The sequence below is a fragment of the Cryptomeria japonica genome, chromosome 4, assembly GCF_030272615.1.
Source record: "Cryptomeria japonica chromosome 4, Sugi_1.0, whole genome shotgun sequence".
In the NCBI taxonomy this organism is placed as follows: Eukaryota; Viridiplantae; Streptophyta; class Pinopsida; order Cupressales; family Cupressaceae; genus Cryptomeria; species Cryptomeria japonica.
Window position 1 is genome coordinate 519,505,335 of NC_081408.1, and position 16,129 is coordinate 519,521,463.

Here is a 16,129-nt window from a genome sequence, read left to right on the forward strand (position 1 = left end):
GAAAGGAATGAAAGCGAGGAGGTGCTAACAAGCTTCGAATAGATGAAGTGACTTTATAGTCATCAACTAATTGCGTTAGATTTAGGTATGTTTCAGAAATCTTTATTTTGTTTAGCAATTGTTGCTATTTTATTTTTCATTATTTTTCAATTTTGTTCTTGCTTGGATTTTTTTCACAAATTTTTACAACTTTGTTAGATTTTTTTCATCTATTTTTCTCTCTATATGATAAAAGATTTTGTTCTAAGTTGGGTAGGTGCTTGTGTAAGTCACAATCAACCCAAGCCCCACTATAAGTATTAGACCATGTTGCTAAAGTTCACAAGGGTATTCCATTATCTTGTTTTTGTTAGTTGACGTGGATGATGCCATAGTATATATACATATGTTTGTCTTGTTTTGTGGTGGCTATTGGTATAACTTTGTGTTACGGTGGTGGGTTTTCAATTTTTGGTACTTTTTACAGAGCGTTGCAGACAAATTTGTAGTGTTCCTGCAATTTGTTTCACCGTGTCTATTCCCTAGCTTTCACTCTCTACGATTTGAACCTTGGACAATTGGATTCCCACATATGTGTGAGATCCTATAGATGCCATGATGAACCAACATAATTTCTACTAAAGATGAGAACATTGATATCATTATTTTTAGTTGCCTCCTTCAAGTTGCTCTCAATTGTTGGGATTAAGATGCCTCAACCTTAGGAGTCCTAAGGATATTTAACTTAATTGTTTAATGGTCCCTAAGTTGCTGATTTTATTAATTTAATGATATATTATAAGTTTCCAAAGTGCAAAATTTAATTGCAGGCCCCGATGGTAAGTTGGGTGCAACAAGCATTGAGGAGAATGGGAAATTGTGACACTTTTCACAAAAATGAAATTTTAAAGAAGAGCAATTCTTAGGAGCTCCTCAAAATTCCTTCCAAGTGACATGTGACAATAACTTTTGATCATATCCTTTGCATGGATTTGAAAATATTCTCGGTAAGACCATATTTGAAAAGGTAAAAATTTATTCAATCACAAAAAATAAAATACAGACTCTGATACTATCAATGTGGGGAATATGAGCTTAACAGAAGAGAAAAATTACTAAAGATTTAAAATACCATGAGCTTAGGTTTCCATAACCAGTTTTTCATATTTCCTAATAGTAAAGCTTTCCCTTAGGTTAGAAAACTCTTTTCATTATGGTGTATTTGTGATGAAATAGGTGCATAAAAGACGCATGCAAGAGGAAGAAGCCTTCAATTGTTAAGTTTCTATAGTTCAGAAGGTGTGGTTGTGGAAGTTGCTTAAGTGCAGCTTGTGTTGAATGTCCAGTAGGAGAATGTTTTCTATTTTGTAAATAGAATATTTTCTAGAGTTGTGAGGTTTACACCAAGAGCAGTTTTATGTGTGGATAGTTTTAGTTATGTGAGATAAGTTTCCTTTCTCTTGCTTCATGAAAGGAAAATTCTTGTTTGTATCATGCAAGGAAAGTTTCTCTTAGAATGTGTTGCTTGAGGAAAGTTTCACTTCTCTTGCATAGTTGATGTTTTCATCAAGAAGGCAATATATGTAAAATTGTTGCAGCAACTAGGATTGTATGTGAAAGGAAAGTTTTCTCTAAAATCTGAATAGAAGATTCAACATTTTCAGGTTTTTCCCCGTATTGGGGTTTCCTAGGTATATCGGTGTTATCTGTGTTCCTGTGTTTGGTTTCATTTAAATTTGGTTTCACTGTTCAATTTTTTAATTAACCTAGTGTATTAGTTGTTATAAATTAGATTGACTTAAAGTGTTCTTTTTGTGAATTTATTGAGCAATTAATCTGTTGTTGGGTTATAGAAATTAACATGGTATCAGAGCTATAAACTCTAAATACGAAGTCAAGTTTTTTTTCACAGATTTCTTCAAATTTCAGATTTCAATTTCTTTGAGGGTTTTGTTTTGCAATGGAAACTAGTTTTCGATATGAGGATAGGCTTGAGGGTGCGTCTAACTTCTTACAATGGAAGGTTCAAATTACATTCATTCTCAAGGAGAATAGGTTGTGGACTTGCGAGTACAAAAGTGACTCCTCTAGTAAATGATCCTATTGCTCTAGATTCGCATAAAGTCAAGCAGGCCAAGGCTCAAAGGATTATCCTTGATGGGGTATAAGATCATTTGAATCCTCATCTATCCGAGAAATACATTGCCAAAGAAATGTGGGATACACTCACAAAACTTTATCAGAGTGACTATCAAAGTCGTAAGATGGTTCTCAAGGACAATCTACATAACACCAATATGTCCAAGGGTGAGAGCATGACCTCTTGCTTGTCCAAATTGACACAAGTCAGGGATGAGTTGGCTATTGTTGGAGAGAATATTGTTGAAGATGAGCTCATGCGGTAGCCCTGAATGGCTTCTCGAAGCAGTGGGAAGTGTTTGTCAATTGTGTTGTTGGCAGAGATCGCCTACTTGATTGGGCAAGGATTTGAGATGATTTTGTCTAGGAGGAGATCATTCAAAATGCTCATTGAGGAGGCCAGACTAATAAGGTTGAAGATGAAGAAAATCTTGCTCTTGCAAGCAAGGGAAAGCAGAAATTCAATAAAGGGCAAATTGAAGGGTCATCTTCTAAGGATGGGAAGAAGAAAGATCTGAGTAAGATAAAATGTGTTTGCTACCATCAGATGGGTCGCTAAGCTAGTCAATGCCCGAATAAGAAAAACAAGGGCAAGCAGAAGAAGCAAGTTGCGGCTACAGCAGAGGTGGACAAATTTGCAACATGGTTTGAGAATGATTTTTCACTCATTACATGTCTCTCAAGTTCAATTGGCAAAAGTGTATGGTATATTGATAGTGGGGCTTCTTGCCACATGATAGGAGTCAAAGAATATTTCACCAAACTAGAGGAGAAAAAGCTAGATTTCTATATTGAGCTTGGAGACAATGGCAAGTACCAAGCAATTGGTGTAGGCATAGTCAAGTTTTAAAGGGAGTCTAGCAAACCTCTATTCGTGGAGAACACATTGTATGTCCCACGCATGACAAAGAATTTAATCTATGTTTCTACTTTGGAGGACAAGGGTTACATCGCGACCTTTGAAGAGGGCAAAGTCTATATCCGTCCAAAGAACTCCAAGATAGAAAAAGTGATTGGAGTCAGGCATGGTAGCTTGTTTCGGTTGTAGTTTGAACCAATGCATGCATTGGTAAGCAACTGCGGAGGGTTTGAATAATTGTGGCATAGGAGGATGGCTCATCTTCACCATCGAGCACTTAATGTGCTCAAGGAAATAGTGATGGGGCTGGCTCAGATGAAGGTTGAAAAGAATGAGGTGTGCAAAGGTTATGCTCTTGGGAAATATGCCAAGACCAATTTTCCAAGCAGTGACACTAGATCTAAAGAGATTTTGGATCTCATACGCTCAGATGTATGCGTCCCATGTCAAAAGCATCCTTAAAAGGGTATGAGTATTATGTTACCTTTATTAATGATTTCTCCAGGAAGACGTGGATATATTTTATGAAGAATAAAGATGAAGTCTTCAGAAGGTTCAAAGATTTTAAGGCTCTCGTGGAGAACCAGATAGGGAGGAAGGTCAAGATACTGAGATCTGATAATGGGGGTGAGTATACCTCGAATGCCTTCAAAGATTTTTGTGCTCAGTAAGGTATCAAGAAAGCGTTGACAATTCCATACAACCCTCAGTAGAATGGGGTTGTTGAATGGAAAAACAGGGCTATAGTTAGAGCAGCCAAGGCCATGCTTCATGATCAAGATCTACCTTTCTTTTTATGGGCGGAAGCTTGCAATACAATTGTGTATTTGTAGAAGAGGAGCCCACACAAAGCATTGGGCAAATTGACTCCAGAAGAGGAGTTCACTGGGAATAAACCAGATTTGGTGCACATTCGCATCTTTGGATGCCTTGTGTATTGTCATATTCTCATGGAGAAGAGAACCAAATTGGAACCAACTGCAGAAAAGGGTATCCTGGTTGGGTATAGTGAAACTTCTAAGGCCTATCATGTTTACATTCCTTCCCTCAGGAAAACAGTTATTTGCAGAGATGTGAAGTTTGAGGAGGAAAGAGATCTTCAGAAGTTTGGAAGCTTGATGGAGGTTCAAGAGGAGGAGCAAACACCCAAGGTGGATGCTGCACAAATTCCTCAAACTCCAGTCACGTAATTTGGAGAGTAGAACAAGTAGGCTGAGAAATTTGATCAAGAGGAAGAACAGAGGATTTCTCAGCCTCAAACTCCTATGATAGGGAGGAGGAGAAATAGGACGGTTGAACAGACATTGAAAGATGCTCAGGAGTATGTTGGTGATCCTCAGGATCCAGTCAAACAGAGAACACCTCTCAAACATTTTTATGATTATATGGCACTCATGAGTGAACTGATTGAGGTGGAGCCTTCTAGCTTTCAAAAGGAATCCAAGCATCAGGTTTGGAGGGATGCCATGGTGGAGGAGTATTATTCCATCATGAAGAATATCATGTGGGAGGTAGTGCCACGACCTGAAAATAAGTCAGTGGTAGGGTCAAGATGGCTGTATAAGATCAAGCATGTTGCAGATGGCCGTAGTGTGGAAAAGTTCAAAGCAAGATTTCTGGCTAAGGGGTTTTCTTAGAAGGAAGGGATCGATTATGATGAGACCTTTTCCCTGGTAGCCAGGTACTTATCCATAAGTGCTATCATTTCTGTAGCAGTGCAGATGGGTTGGAGGATTCACCAAATGGATGTGAAGACGACCTTCCTCAACAAAGTAATTGAGGAAGAGATTTACATAGAACAACCAGAGGGTTTCAAGGTGCATGGGAGGGATTCTCATGTGTGCATGTTGAAGAGAGCCCTATATGGGCTCAAGCAAGCTCTCAGGGCGTCGTATGCACGTATTGATGGTTACTTGCAAAGTGTGGGCTTCATCAAGAGTGATGTTGATCCAAATATGTACTATGTTCAGGTGAAGGGCAAGCTTCTCATATTGGTGTTATATGTTGATGACTTGTTTCTTACAGGGTCATAAGAGCTCATAGCACATTGCAAGTAGGATCTTGTAGGAGAATTTGAGATGAAAGACAGGTTTAATGCATGCTACTTTTTGGGATTGGAGTTGTGGCAGAAAGAGGGAGAAATATTCCTTGGACAGGGGAAGTATACAATTGATATCTTGAAGTGATTTAGGATGGAAAATTGTAAGCCCGTGTCCACGCCACTTGTGACCAACTGGAAAAAGGTTGATGCTTCTAAATAAAAGGTAGTGGACCCAACTTTGTACATATAGTTGATAGGCTCACTAATTTATCTGGTCAACACAAGGCCAGACATTTGTTTTGCAATAAAGTCACTTAGTCAGTTCATGGTGGAACCTAAACGTGTGCATTGGGTAGCTGCAAAGCATGTTTTGAAGTATCTCTGAGGCACAGTTGATTATGGACTGAGGTATATTCAGTAGGATGGAGTGAAGCTCGAGGGGTTCACTAATGCAGATTGGGCAGGCAATACAACTGACTGGAAGAGCACTTTAGGGTGAAGTTTCAATTTTGGATCAGGAACTTTTTCTTGGTACAATAGAAAATAGAATTCAGTTGCATTGAGTTTTGTGGAGACTGAGTATATGGAAGCCAGTATGGCTACGTGTGAGGCTATCTGGCTTCATAAGCTTCTAGCTGGGCTCTTTGATCAGGAGCTAGATTCAATAGTCATTTAATGTGATAATTAGAGTTGTATCAAACTCTTTGTGAAACTAGTGTTTCATGACAAGTCGAAGCATATTGAGATCAAGTACCACTTCATCAGAGATTGTGTGGAGAAGGGGACAATGAAGTTACATTACGTTCCTACAGACGAACATATAGCAGACATCATGACGAAGGCCTTGATAAAGAGAAAGTTTCTATTCTTCAGGGATAAGCTGGGTGTTGTGTAGAACACCTTCCTCGCTAAGAGGGAGTGTTAAGTTTCTATAGTTCAGAAGGTGTGGTTGTGGAAGTTGCTTAAGTGTAGCTTGTGTTGAATGTTTAGCACCTGAGAATGTTTTCTATTTTGTAAATAAAATATTTCCTAGAGTTGTGAGGTTTACACCAAAAGTAGTTTTATGTGTGGATAGTTCTAGTTATGTGAGACAAGTTTTCTTTCTCTTGCTTCATGTAAGGAAAATTCTAGTTTGCATCATGCAAGGAAAGTTTCTCTTAGAGTGTGTTGCTTGATGAAAGTTTCACTTCTCTTGCATAGTTTATGTTTTAATCAAAAAGACTATATATGTAAAATTGTTGTAGCAACTAGGATATCATGAAAAATGCATGACACATAATAAGCTTAGATAAATCAAAAGCAATAGTATTCCTTAAACGTAATGAAATATTCTCATAGAGATATTCAATATTTTTTTATGTTTTTGATTATGTGAAAAACAGGTTTTGAAGGGACCTGAAACCCTTTACAAAATGAACAAGGGATAGAACTTGATTGCTCAACAGAGAGGAGAGAGCCACAACCAAAAAATAAAGGCTGCCCCAAAAGACAATAGGCAACCCAACCAAAGACAGGGCCAAACAACCAACCACAAGGACCCTCGATATTTACAACTGGCCTTGTGGGAACGAAGAGACATATCAAATTAAGGCTTGGATATCTTTGAATATTTTTTTATGTTATTCATAAGAGTGAAATGGTAATTTAGTTATGTACCTGATAAGCCTATCTTTCCTACAAATGACATATATTTGTGGTGGAAGATAGGAACTCTACATTTATTCCAAGAGTCCAAACCAATGATTTTTCTTGAAAATGAAGTGTTAAGTATATAAAATGTTCATTGTCAAAAAATTTAGATTTTGCATATTTTTTCTCATGGGCTTGAAGTATTACAAATAGCACACTGGTTTTCTACAATCTATCACTATAAGCTTTATTTTAGAATAAACCAATGGATCTTTGGATATTTGTAATTAAGAAACATTACAAGATAATTGTCTTTGGTTTAGCACTCCAACAAGGAAACAATGTAAAAATAAGTTAAGCAAATACTAGAATATGTATTAAAACCACTTTATTGATTGAAATGGATGAAGTTTTTGAAGAAATCAAGAAAAATGCATAAAAGAAAAAGAAAAAGAAAAAGAAAATATATTACATTAGGTGGGAAGAAGACAATTTGGTAGGTTGAATGGACATTCGATTTGATAAAAGATGGGTGTATGATAACAGTTGTAAATAATGCTCTTATCCTTTCCTGATCATGAAAATAGGTGCTTATTTAGTTGATACTTAAAAGAAAACCTTCATGTGTAGATTTCTTAACCTTGAACTATCCTTTGAACCAGTATTAATTGTAAAGATTGAAGTATGCTCTCCTTAAATTATATGATTTTCTTCTTAGGATTTTGTATTTACTTTAAAAGATGGTGGATATACTCCCCTTGAAAAAGTTGATAATTTAAAGAGCTTGTTTAGGTTCTAATATATTTAATCTTATGTTCAATTTGTGAAAAGACTATAAAATAGTACGTCCTCATAATCAAATTCTTGTACATATGCTCCTCGTATGTTGGAAAGAGGAAGGTCAATATCTCTTAAAATCTTAATGAAAAACAAAAAAATAAGTGAGACTTGGATATAATTGTATAAGATAATCATAAATAGAAATTAGATATTGCAAAATATATACTCCGACCAAAAAAATAACATGAAACCAAGAAAATAGTTATTAACCTAATTCCTTGGACTTGTATATATTAAACAATTTCAATTGATATTTAAATAAAAAAAATTGAAAAAAAAGTGATCAAAAAGTTAATTTCTAAACGAAAATGATGTAGTGATCCATATTTAAATTCACATATTGTAATAAGATAATCTATAATTGATAAAATCAATAATTGAAGTTTTAATACAGATTGCAGTTGAATTATTTATAGATGTATAAGAATTCAAGAAATAAGTTAAATAGATTGAAAGGAAAAAAAAAGAGAATGCTTATCATCAACAAATAGATGTGATGCTATTTTGAATGTTATTCCCATATATCTCATGTCTGTTTTGAAGTCTCCAAAATCAACTATTGTTAGTTTATAAGATACTCTTAGAGATTTTCTTTGGAACAATAATAAAGATGGCAAGAAGAAACTCCCTTTAGTTGCATGGGATAAAGTATGTTTGCCTAAGGAACTTGGGGGAACAAAATTTCGGAGTCTGGAGAATCAGAATTTAGCCTTAGGTGCTTAGTTGGTTTGGAAATTATATGACAAGCCTAGCTCCTTATGGACACAGATTATGTTTGGCAAATATTTAAATAATGGACCGAGAGAGTACATTTTTAAAGTCTCAAATTTGTCTTCGGGTTTTTCTATTTGGATTTTCCTTTGTAAATGTAGATCAATTATTTTGCCTTATCTCTCATGGATTGTTCATAATGGTAGAAAGGTCAGATTCTAGGATGAAGTATGGAATGGACACACACCTTTGGTGAATATTAGGGATTGGTCTCCTCTGATCACTATTCTTTCCTCCCTTTGGGGTGTTTTTGTAGCAGATTATTTTGAAATTGTGACTAGTGGACCCCTTAAGCTAGCTAGATGGAAGTCAATTGATTTCTTAGATGTTGATCAAAGTATGAAATTATATTTTGAGAAGATTTTGGGGGATAAAATTGTATTTCTTTTTTATTTTAAAGATGAACTTATTTGGACAAAGAATATTTCTGGTAAGTACACTGTTAAAGATGGTTACAACTCTCTTATGGTTGCTAAAGATTTATCATCTTGGCCTTATAAGTTATTTTGGCATTCGGCTTGTCTTCCTAAAGCTGGAGCCTTTGCTTGGTTGGCAGTTCAGGACAAAGTCCTTATGGGTATGAGACTGGACAGGCTTGGTATTACTTTTGTTTTCCTTTGTGTCTTTTGTAACAAAAAATTAGAATCTTCTTCACACCTGTTCCTACATTGTGATTATGGTTATGAATGTTGGCAGTGGTTGTTTGAGAAGTTAAATATATCCTTTGTTATTGGTAAGGGTCTCATTTCCCATTTTAGATCTTGGCCCTTTATGTTTGCCTCATCTTTTTATGCATGCCTTGGGATCATATCTCCATCTATTGTGATTTGACATGTTTGGCTAGAGTGAAACAACGGGATATTTAAAAAAACAAGTTCTCCTATGTCTGAAGTTCTATTAAAAATTGAGTCTTCGATCTCTGAGGTTGCTTTGTCGTTTATTTATAAGAATTTGGAAAATCTTACTTCTTTTTCGCACTGGGATAGTAGAGTTACTAGAGTTTGGAAGATGTTGTCAGTTTTACCTTCTCATGGTTCAATTTTAAAAAAGAATGATGCAATATGTAAGAGATGCTCTGCTAGATGGAAACCTCCTTTGCAAGGGCACTTTAAACTGAATTTTGATGGGGCCTCTCGTGGTAACCCTGGGCCGGCTGGGGTAGGCATGGTAATTTATGATCACAATGCAAATTTTATTCGAGCTAAGTGTCATGCTATTGGTTTTAAAACTAACAATTATGCGGAATTTCATGCTTTGTCTTTTGGATTGGATATGGCAATCTCTTTGGGAATTAAGGACTTAATAGTTGAAGGTAATTCTATGGTGATTATTCAATGTGTTATGAAAAAGAAATCAAATTGTTGGAATTTGCAGTATATACTTGATCTCATTTTACAAAAATTAGAATTGTTTGAATCTTTCTTGTTATCCCATTGTTACAGAGAAGTTAATAAGATTGCAGATTATTTGACAAATTTAGCCATTGATAGCAATGCTAATCAGTGAGAGGTGGGTTTTGCAGAAATTCCTTCTAGGGTATGGAAAGGTTTGCAACAATAGTTATGTCATTTTCTTGAGTAATGTTGATGTAAAACTTTATGATGACAATTATTCCTGCTTTCCCCTTTCATTTCAAGTATTCATGTTCGTTGTCTGGAGGAGAGTTCGAGCTCATGGTATTTGATACAATAGTGTTTTTCCAAAGGTTTTTTGATACTTTCTTTTTTGGCAAGAAGGTTTTTGGCTCATGGGATTTGGTACAGGGCTTTGGAAAATTTTGTCTTCTTCCATTGATAGCAGCTGTGGAGTCTACATTTGAAAATTTTCCGATGGGACATATGGGCTCTATGTAAAACTGATATTATATGTGTTGTGACCGCATTTTGTATGTGGTTTTGGGCGGGGTGTATAAAATGATCTGTTAGATACTATAGGTTTATTTTATGAGCTGTGACCAGAGGTTTTCTTCTCAGGGTTCTTTCCTCCTGTATGCTCTTTGAATCCTGTGTAAAAAATAAAAAATATTAATAATAAAGTTTAGTGGAATAATCCACTTTTATTGAAAAAACAAAAACAAATAGATGTGATGCAATGTAGACATTTGATCTAAATCAGAAAGCTTCACTTGCAAGATTTTGTCAAATCGCTTTAAAGAAATATGTGAGATGGGAGATGAATTCAATACCTCAACGGGTGAAGATCCCTATAATTTATTAATTTGTACCTAACTATATGTGAATAAGATAAATCATCACATTCCCGTAACTCTTTAGTAAATCTATGCAACCAATAAAAGCCATTCTTCTCCATAGAATCATTGGAATAATTGGGCCCTCAAAGATATCCCACTAGTGTGTGACCATTTAACGGAAAGCAATAGGTCTAGAATAAAGTTTATGCCTAGTTCATCTCTCTTGTGCACTATAATGCATACTGGATGGTTACAGAAAAAATGCCCTCTTTATTCATTTATGTTTTAGTCAGATGAGGTGGTAGATGCAATTATTGTGATTGTAGTATATGCACATGAAAAAATATGCTTTTAAAAAGTCTTAAAAGCTTCGAACAAATGACGTTAATGTAGACATAATCTCCGAAGGTATCGGCATATAAATGTAGACATAATCGCCGAAGGTATCGGCATATAAATAGCTTTCTCACTTGTTAACGCTATTTATTTGGCCATGCCCATTGTTTTTGAAGTGGAGATGTATGTTTGTTAATGCCCTCTCTTCACGGTGCTTTGCTTTTCTCCCTCGTGCTCCAGATTTTATAACGTGACGCTCCCTCGTGGCCATGTGACAGGGGTTCCTTTTTCAAAAGATGAACTAGGGGAGAGGATTATGACGTTGATTTAATGTCTGTTTTTTTGACAATATTAAATCAATGGTTATGACTTTAATATCTATAATTGAATAAATTGTACTCTTAGTTGTAAAAAGAAATCAAACATGTGATGCTATATCAGCTGCACAAGTATGGGGTTCCTTACTTATTACTATTGGTCTCATTTTTTGGGCTGTTTTTGGACACCTTAACAAAAATGTCCCATCACATTTGATGATATAACCTTGAAATCTTAATTATAAAAAAATACTTGCCAAATAAACTGTTGTAAGAAATTGAAACAAGACCCGAAAAATAAAATTTGGAACATTCGTACACTGTTAAACGAAGCCCACGCCTTCTTTCCCTTCCGTTGTTCTCGCTCGACTATTTCAGGCAAAGATTAAGTCAGTATTGACACATGGTTATCGACTATTAGTTTTGTAAGACTATCGACTAAGAATTCAGTGCATGATCAACCCTTCGCTTTTATAATAGATATATATATAGATAACTTGCTAGCAAACATCATCATGATTTGGTCTCCCTTTTCATATATATTTTTAAAACAATTCACTTCAATGTCTCCAAGATCGTATTTGGAAATATAATTTTCAAAATGATCTCTAGAGAAATGGCACCCATATGATAATATCTAAACTAAGTAATGTGGTCATGAACATGTAAGATTTTATGAAGGTGCAAATTTTAGGTTTCAAATGTAATGTGAGCATTATTCAATGCGTAACTTTTTAGTTTGTTGATATCCACATCTTGATACGAAGGATTATAGTTCACGTTCCAAGTTTGAAGTCTTCCATTGAGAGAATGAATAAAGTCATGGTAACCAAGTGACGAGTGTATTGTTTTGTTATATATACGAGTCTCCATTGAGAGAATGAATAAAAACATATAAGAAAGCCCATTCCATTCCCTCTCTATTTCTTTCAGAGAAGGATGGCCAGGCAGTCAGCAGTCATCGTTTTAGTAATGTTGGTATTAATAATTCTATCAGACTGTCGTCTCCTCGGTAGGATTTCTTTGTTTGTTTGGCCTATAATATTGTATAAATTTTAAGGTTATTGTGACGGTGTATTGATAGCATTTTGACGACTGTATTGTATGTGCAGACTCTGATACTATCCATGCGGAGAAGAAGAGCTTAACAGAACACCATAATTACTCAAATGTTTTAAAATATCTTTTTCCTAAAACCAGTTTTTACGTTTCATATTTCCGAATAGTAAAGCTTTCTCTTAGGTTAGAAAACCTTTTTCATTATGGTTTATTTGTGATGAAATAGGTGGGTAAGAGACGCAGGGAAGAGGAAGAGAAATTGGAGGGTAACATCCCCCACGAAGGCGAACGCCAGATCTCCGTACGTGGAATGCCAGTTTCTACTGTGTATCCATTCAAAGGATAGCCAGATGAGTAATGGGTCGGAGGGGAGGAAAATAGCGAATTTACATTTTATATTACTCCTTGCCAAAGGCAGGCCTGGAGATCATTGTTTTATTTTGTATCTTTATTGAGCATTCCTCTAATGTTTAAACATTTTTTTGAAGTTTAAGCTGTGTGAAATATAGTTTAGCCTGTAGGCTAAATATTGTGGGTGTTTGCCCGATTTTTTATTTTCTCAAATATTTTGGAGCAGTTGAAATCGCCTTAGCTCGAAACAAATTTTGATTTGTAATAAAATCTTCTCTCAAGCTCAAGATTCTAGGAGCCCAAAAACCACATATTTTTTCGATCTACTTTTCCTTTATTGTGAATAGATTGGAGCGCAGCTGTACTGAGACGTTTTTGTTCGTCTTAATTCTTAAAAAAAAATTCTGTATTTTTTTTCATTGTTATTATTGAAAGCACAATTTTGAGGCTGTGATTATTCTGATTTCAAAACAGATCTTTCATTCAATCGCAATCATTTATTACAAAATCAATAATGTAAAACGCGCGACTAACAAACATGTTAGTCAATCCTTACTGCCATTTTGAAGTGATCCCAATTTTGAAATATGTTTCTTGCCATGATTTCAGTTAATGTTTTTGTATAGTAGGACAGGGAACGCAGAGGCCGTAGATCTGTCAAGAAATTGTATGAATTTATGTTAGATGTGTGTATTGGAGGGAAAACGGGCAGTTTGGAGAGACAGCTATGAGTGGAATTGCACTGCAGACCGTGCAATGAAGATGAATTTGCAGCTGAAGTTTGATGGGCTCCGTTTTATTGAAACTCTCCTAACTTCTAATGGATAGGGTTTTTAGGGTTTAATGGGAATTTAATTTGGTTTTTGGTTACAAGGGATTCAGTTTTGGAAGGGTGTCTTCATGAGAAAGTTAAGACAGCATTTTGATTTTTAATTTTATATTTGTGAGAGTAATTTTGTTTTCTTTTTTAATTTTTTCTTTTAATTTTGGTTTGGAAGGGTATTTCTATGAATAAGTTGAGACAGGATTTTGATCTTCAATTTTATATTTGTGGGAGTAATCTTGTTCTCATTTTTAAATTTTTCTTCTGATATGATTTTTGAAGGGTGTCTCCATGAAAAAGAAAGTTATTGGATAAGAAAGTTAAGATAGGACTTCGGTCTTGTGGGAGTAATCTTGCTCCCTTTTTTTTTTTCCTAGGATTATGTTTGGGAAGGGTGTCTCCATAAGAAAGTTAAGACAAGATTTGAATCTAAAATTTTATATTTGTGGGAGTAATCTTGCTCCCATTTTAAATTTTTTTCTCTAATTTTTTTTTAAAGAAAAGCAAATGAAAGGTTCGTATTTAGGTATCAAATTTTTTAGTATGCATTTTGTACAGATAGAGAGCTTGGGCAAGGCAACGGCGGTAGTTGTAATGAGAGAAATCTTTACATCAAGTCTTCAAAGACTTTTTTTTTGGCTAGATCTTTCATAGTGATTTTTTTTTTGGTTTTTGCTAGATCTTTCATAGTAAACAAATTATTTTGTTTCATTAACAAAATTATATATGTACGGGTTGTGTAAAATTGTAGACCTTGTCAATATTCTAGTTAAATATTATTGTGCATGGAATTGTGTAGAGGGTTATTTTTCTAGAAAAATTATGTTTAATATATTAATTGATTTATTTTTTTCATAATTTTCTTTGTTGATCATTTATGCATTTTCTAGTGTAGCTAATTAGCTCTAGAAGTTACTTTTCTTTTGATGTTCTTTATTACAAATTTTATAAATTATACAAGTTTTTATCATTAATTTGAATTTATTACAATATTGAATTTGAAGCCGAGTCTATTGGGATATGGCAATTTACTTCTCTAACATGTTTTTTCATTTATTGTCAAAGGTTAGATAACCTAAACAATTTAGTTTTATGTATATTCTTCCAATTGTAGAACCCAAGTCATTTTGCATGTGCATGGAACTTGTAAAGAGGGTTTATTCTATACAATGAAGAATTTGCAAGAATTTAAAAAATATATATATTCAAAGTTGAAACTACACTCAAAGGCCAATCTTGGGCTTTTAGTAAGGAGCATGCATCCTTCCAAAAAAAACAAAAAAAAACTGATGGTTTTGAATAAGACATACAAAGTGCATATAAGCAACATATTGCCAGATTAGAGGGTTTGTCACACTATTAAGCATAGTTGATAGGGTTTGTCCTATAATATTGAGCATTAACTAGAAAATATGATCATTGGTATTGAGGTATGAAGGCTTTGGCACGTGAAGTTATAAGAGAATATTGATTGTGCTTCAATTCTTTAGATAAATTGAAATGTAAGATTTATCATTTCTTTTTTAATTTACACATTTCACATTTAAATTTCAAAGAAGGTCGACATTGGGTAGCACTTTCTCAATTCACATTTTTCTAACCATTAGAGGTTCAAATTTGGCTAGAAAAGGTTGGACAATGGTATTGGAAACCATAGTCCTAGCTTTCTAAGCCAAAACCAAGGTTAGTGAGCTCAAGATTATGTTGGGCTTCTGGAATTTGCCATGGATTGAGCTTAATTAGTCATGAATCATGGATATGAGTGACAACCACCAAAGTGAGCCCAAAATGGATGTGAAATTATAAAGGGATATAATTTATGAAACTACATAATTTAGCCTCCACTTTAGTGGGAGTATGACCTTATGCTCATACTCTCGATAAAGTATAAGATCTAGCATAGAAATACTTTCACTAAGACATTAAAGAGACAAGACACAACCAAGCCCCTAAAATTTAGTATGTTATTTATCTAAAATATCAAGATAAAAGTAGCAACATAATCAGCATAGTTTGCACGTACACATGGAGCATGCAAGAACAAATAAGGGTATGGCATCTAGGTCTAGTAAGGAATTCTTAATATGAGTCATAATAGAAGAGGTATGACATCCAAGTCTAGTAAGGATTTATCACTAGGAGTCATGTTAGAGAAGGGAGAGTCAAAGAGGTCTAGCAAGGTGCCTTACACTAGTTGACCCTTGCCAAGGAATATTATAAAGACAAATTTCTACTTACATTAGATAATCTAAAAACCTGTGATTGCAAAATGGGTGCTAAAGTGTGCACCAAGAAATTTTTTTATATGAGAGTACAAAATGGGTGATGCAATGACACCAAGCACATTATGGTGTGTGATCAAAGGGTACAAACCAATATCATGGTGTGTGCATAAAGTGTAGCATATAGAGGAGTGTATGCACCAATGTTAAAGCAACTGCATGTACACCTTATTGGGAGCAATTAATTTAAGGTAGAATGTACATACATCAAAAAGACAAGCACATTACAACAATGAAATGCTCCCAAACAAGGGGAAATCAAAGGTGGTGGTCACAAGACATGAAAGAGAATATAAAGGATCCACTATCTAGGATCAGTATACACATCATATAAATCATGTATATCAAGTATGATTGTCATGAATTGGCCTCATCTGCCAAAGGTAGTGGAACTACAAGAACAATGGAAGAAGAGAACATAAGATGAAAAAATTATTTTTAGTTCAACATGGAAGAGACCAAAAAGATCTCAATGCCTTGCATCATCACCAAGTAGACAACACAAAAACATA